Source organism: Myripristis murdjan, chromosome 18, assembly GCF_902150065.1.
Source record: "Myripristis murdjan chromosome 18, fMyrMur1.1, whole genome shotgun sequence".
NCBI lineage: Eukaryota > Metazoa > Chordata > Actinopteri > Holocentriformes > Holocentridae > Myripristis > Myripristis murdjan.
Genome location: NC_043997.1, coordinates 4,125,197 through 4,131,196, shown reverse-complemented (window position 1 = coordinate 4,131,196; position 6,000 = coordinate 4,125,197). Strand labels below are relative to the sequence as shown.

The 6,000-nt window shown below is 43.0% G+C and overlaps 1 protein-coding gene across 1 annotated transcript in view; it reads right to left on the bottom strand.

Moving 5' to 3' along the window:
• Window positions 1–462: 462 nt before the first annotated feature.
• Window positions 463–6,000, bottom strand: part of txk (TXK tyrosine kinase) — a 58,769-nt gene continuing 53,231 nt past the window's right edge. Inside the window, exon 17 of the mRNA XM_030075966.1 lies at window positions 463–476. The gene's annotated coding sequence lies outside the window, so the exon portion shown is untranslated. The remainder of the gene's footprint in view (window positions 477–6,000) is intronic.

Genomic DNA, 6,000 nt, shown 5'->3' with positions numbered 1-6,000 from the left:
GCAGAGCTCCTCTGAACGGCCTCGCTCTCTAGTTTGTGTGTGTAAAGTCGGATGAGGCTGTGATTCTCCTAGAGGTCACTAGAGGTCATTTCCTACAGCGACGTCCAGTTTGACAAAAGTCTCTGCCTGCAGTGAAATGGCTGCTATGGGGGCCAACATCATCACACAGGAATCAAATGTGGCTCATTGAATCCACAAGAGTCTCAGCTTTCCAGTCAAAGCAACTGATGCAGCTCCAAGACTGTTTATTCAGAGACCTGGTGGTCAGAGGTCAGAGGTCAGAGGTCAAGGAACCCGCTGGAAACAGACATGACAGATTTAAAACTCTGCAGCCAGAAAGTCAAACAATAAGGGGTTAAAAAAGCTCAATAATTCTGCTATAATTTATTTAACAATTCTAGAGACGTGGTAGCGCTATGTACATAAATAAGGCACTGTTGTGTGTGTGTGTGTGTGTGTGTGTGTGTGTGTGTGTTCTTCCAACACCTCTGACCTGTCATCATGAAATATGCAACAGCAGACTGACAGATCAGATAGCATAACACCTTTATGCACGCACACACTCTCTCACACACCCTCACATACACACACACTAACTGTTTAACTCTTATTTCCAGTCACATGATCTCTGCCTCCTGTTTTATTTGATTCATATAAAATCAGATTAAAGTTGAGATGAACTAATTTTCCACTCTGCTGACCTCCTGCTGTTCGCTCCAGCATCACAGCAAAGTGTGTAATACACCGGCCGGTCCACTAGAGGGCAGTGAGTCGGTGTCACGTTTTGCGTCACCGTGGTGTCAAAAATGCAAATGTACGGTTTTATGAAGGAGCAGTAACATGACGTGGTCTGCAGGGGGCGACAGAGTGCACACACAACAGTGGGGCGGATGGGAGACTGGAGTTCAAATCCAAGTTTAATAAAAAATCTGTTTGTTTTTAACATGTTTGTGTTGCTAGGTAACCATAACCCTAACCCTTCACCTTGATGTTCCCTCCAAAACCACGAACCGCCATGTCGTTTCCATCCGAGCATGAACCAAAATCAAATCTAAAATCAAATTAAAACCAAATTAAAAAGGGTGACAGTAATGCAGCACAGCCCTGACCTTAACCTTAACCTTAACTTTAACTTTAACTTTAACTTTAACCTTAACCTTAACCTTAACCTTAACTTTAACTTTAACCTTAACTTTAACCTTAACTTTAACTTTAACCTTAACTTTAACCTTAACCTTAACCTTAACCTTAACCTTAACTTTAACCTTAACTTTAACTTTAACCTTAGCCTTAGCCTTAACCCTCTTGACCTGCTAGCTGCCACCTGAGGCTCCAGCGTGTCGTTGTGTCTCCATGGCAACGCAAAAGCGTGACACTGACACACTTTCCCCAGGTGGAGCGTCAGGTCTGTTACTTTGGTTTGATATCAGGTTGAATCTCGGCTCTGATTGGTTGGAAATGTGTCTTGTTTTTATTATGATAACAGGAGTAAAACTTTACGTATTGCCCCTTTAACGTCCTCTCTCGCTCCCCGCCTCCCAGCGGCCCCCCACCCCTCCCTGTCAGGTTTCCAGCCTCCGGAGGTCGATGGCTCTGCGGTGGACGGGCCCTGCAGGCTTTACCCCGACATCACGCCGAGCCCCGGCGCCGCCGCCACGGCCGGGCCACCAGACGCCAAGCAGGTCAGAGCAGCCGGCGCCGCCACCGCACGACACCGCACCACACCGCACGACACCGCACGACACCGCACCACACCGCACGACACCTCAGCGTTTAACATCGAAGACATTTCAAAACCACTGCCAGGGTGTTGACGTTCGCTTCTGAAACCTGAGCAGATTCATGTCATTTCTCTCAAAACATCAGGATACGGCAACTAAACAAGAAATGACCTGAAAATGAGAGAAAAAAGAAAATGACCTGATTTTTTAAAATATTTTTTTCCCTAATTTCTTCTCATAATTTTAAATAAGTAATAATAATAATTATAAATATAGTTTTGTGGAAATTTTTCTTAGTTTTTTTTTCATTTATTTTCTGATTTCCTTGTCATTTTCAATAATAATAATAATAATAATAATAATAATAATGATAACGATAAGGAAACTGATTTGAAAATGAGCTCTGTTGATACCAAACGGCACTAGCCACCTAGCTGCTAGCTTCCTCGGCTAACGTGTGGCTAACCACTCCCAGCAGGTGACGCAGGCCCCGCCCAAAAAGCCAGTTGTCCAATCACCATCCAAGAGGCCAACGCCCCAGGACAATGGAACACCAATCAGGACGCAGCCAGCCTACGGGGGACCAATCAGCAGCAACCTCTCCCCTCAGGCCTCCCTCCTCCTCCACTACCTCCTGGCCAATAGCAGAGCGTATCCTGCCGGCCCCGCCCCCGGGTGGCCTGGGTACTGGCCGTTGCCGGGCAACAGTTTCATCTCTCAGCCAGTAGCAGCTCGCGGTGCGACGTCGTGGAACCGGAGGGGAACGTGGAACATCGGCTCGTCCTCCTCAGACGAGTCCCGGGACTGAATTTATGCACCGACTCCTCTCCTTTTTTAACAGATAGATTTTATTTTTTTTTACTTTTTTGTTTGTTGTTGTAGCTGCGCTGCAGGTTGTCTTTTATAAAAGTAAATAATCTGAAAAAAACATCATCATGTCACCGCTTCTTGATCGATCAGCACTGAGAAAACAATCAATACTAAAACTCCAGAGCGACATCACCTCATATTTCAGGGTAAAACTACAGATCTGATCCCCCGTTAGCTTCCGTTAAACAGCTAAATTAGCATTCAGCCACTTCCTAGCTAACGTTACTGTTTGATAGCGTTACATGATGTGATTGGTAAGACGCAAATTAATTCTGAAATATGAACAAACATCTTGGACACATTTTTTTAAATACACCTGCTAAAGCCTGGAGTTAAACTGTGTTCCAGTGAGCAGAAGGTCACAGAACGTCCCTGAGTACAGCAGAACATTAAAACACAGCAGGACAGCCAACGTTACCCCGCTAACGTTACCCCGCTAACGTAACCCCGCTACAATACCCTGCTAATGTTACCCCGCTAACATTACTCTGCTAACGTAGAAGAAATGTAGAAATGTGGTCACTTTAATATCATTTATTGGTTAAAAGTTTGGCAACGCGTTTCACCACATGGGCCTCATCAGGAATCGCTGTTACTCTGCTAATGTTACCCCGCTACCGTTACCCTGCTAACGTTACCCTGCTAATGTTACCCTGCTAACGTTACCCTGCTAATGTTACCCTGCTAACGTTACCCTGCTAACATTACCCTGCTAACGTTACCCTGCTAATGTTACCCTGCTAACGTTACTCTGCCAGCTTCAGCACAGCCGGAGGGTTTTCAGACTTTAATAAATCCACCATGTTCACTGATATCATGTAATGCTATCAAACAGTACCGTTAGCTTGGAGGTGGCTCAATGCTAATGTTAGCTTCTGTCTAACGGTAGCTAACAGGTGATCAGATCTGCTTTTTAAAAATCTCTTTTCTGTGATTTGTTGCTTTTTATTTTTTCTTGTAAAGAGCGTTGCATCGTATTTTAAAGTAAAACACAGGCTACATAGATGTACAAACAGAGCGACTGATTGATTAATCTGTGGGATTATTGCTGTAATATTACGTGGTCTTTGGGTTTTCATGACATTTTGCTGAGGGAATTTTCTTCTTTAGTGCTGCTAGCTTATCTGCTGTCACACAACAAACCAAGCTAACGCATCGTCCACTTTCAAAAGCTCGTTTATTTGTTGTAATACATGTATAAAACAATTTCATGTATGTGTTGCAGTCAGAGTGATTTAAAAAAAATGATAATAATAAAAAACAATAAATAATTTACATTTTACGGACATGTTGGCTGCTTGAAAAGCTACAACACGCTAAACCGATCTGTATCAAATGTTGTTAATAAACAGTTTTTTTTCATTTGTCTGCCTCTTGTCTGCCTGCTGGTGTTTAATGGATATTTTTATCATGATTGTTTTATTTGTTTTTTATATTTTATAGAGCACTGTGTGTGTGAGAATAGCCTACAGATGAGTTGTTTTACTTAAACATTAGCAACATGTAGCCACCGCTAATGCTAAATGCTAAATGGGGGTGTGCAGGGGTGCCGCCAGGAATTTTGGGCCCCATGAAAAAAAAAAAAAAATTACTCGATGATGGTTTAATAATTTTATATTAGTTTTTACCTATTTTTTGGGGCCCCTGTCAGGCAAGGGCCCTTGGAATTGTCCTAACTTTTCCCCCATTTACGGCGCCCCTGGGGGTGTGTTACAAGGGAAACGGTGACAGGATCTGTACATGTGGACAAAACCAACACACTGAGGTTGTGTTGATAAAACTGCTGTTGTTTATTGTTGTTGTTGTTGCTGAAGGCGGCGGCCGTCAGCAGGGGGCGCTGTCGCTCGGGTCGTGTTCCTGCCGGTCGGCCGGTGGGTCGGACGGGTTCGGTGCTTTGTGTTTCCTCTGTTCCCGGGTTCCTCTGCTCGGCTTCCCTGTGAGGAATAAAACTGATCAGATCACAAACACAAACATCACAGCCGCTTCCTCTGATGTCATCACCTGGAGACAAAATGAACAGTCGTAGGAAAAACAGTAAAAAAAAAAATGTTGTGATCCTCGTCCTGTCTGGTGCCCTGAGCTGCAACAAATCCATATTTATTTGAAGTTATTGTACAGCACAACAATAACACACACTTCTTCCCTTTGGTGCAGCATCTTGTAACACACCAACACACACACTTTATTAGCTCCTTTAGTGTGACGACCTTTATCTTGGCGATGCTGATTTGATTTATATAGAAACAAGAAAGCTCAGTGTGCTTTACATTAAAGTACAAAACATAAAAAAATATACTCGCAAACATGAAGTGACATAATAACAGAACAGAGTGTAAGAGTCATGGCATAAAAATCAGTGATATAAAAACACAAAAACATCAACACAACAAAACATAAACCTCCACACTATCACACTGCCAATCATAACCAACTGTAGAATATACTATTTATAATATATGCACTGTATAATATATCATTTTTACATTCTGTTGGTGAGGGTTTAACATATCTTTGAATTAACATATATTTTTGAATTCCTTTGATGTGATGACCAATAACACATCAGTAATTTGTTAATTCCTAATGTTGGGCCTCATACACTCTGGAGAAATTGTTCCTTTAGTGTGACGACCCATAGTACACATATATATCTATATACCCATATGTCTATATCTGTATGTCCTTATATATTATAGATATAGATATAGATGTTTCTACCTGTGATTCAGTAGGAAAATGTAAAATATGTTTGTGTTTCTGGTTTTATTCAGTTGATGAAATGTTTAACACTTGCAGGTCAGAGGAGCTCCACTGTGTGTGTGTGTATGTGTGTGTGTGTGTGTGTGTGTGTGTGTGTGTGTGTGTACCGTCTCTCTCTCTCAGCTCTGGCAGCAGGCCGCCCCTCAGGTCTGGGAAGCGGACGTTACCGTGGTTACCGTGGTCGGACAGGAAGGAGCGCTGGCGGATCACACTCCTGTCTGACATCACCTGGAGTCACAGTGACATTTTTGCTGCATTTAACACTGAGTGGCAGCAAGATCACACACACACACACACACACGCAATTACCTGTGCAGTGTGGCTGGACAGAGACTGCTGGGCCAATCTACTATAAATATCAACATGTCGTCTTGGCTTGTCCGTGCACCTGTAAACACACACACACACACACACACACACACACACATACGCAGTCCTTCACTACACTCTAAATCAGATCCATTACAGAGAACAAATGATCAGTGACAGACTGTGGAACCTTTCACAATAAAAGCTCAGTCAGCGAGGATGAGAAGAGGAAGCTGCTTCTGCTTTGTTGGCTCTACAGTTTGTCATTTTCCAAATTCCACAATAAAAGCTGCACCACGAAAAACTGTAGATGGTCGACAGAAACAAGGACAATGAGAAC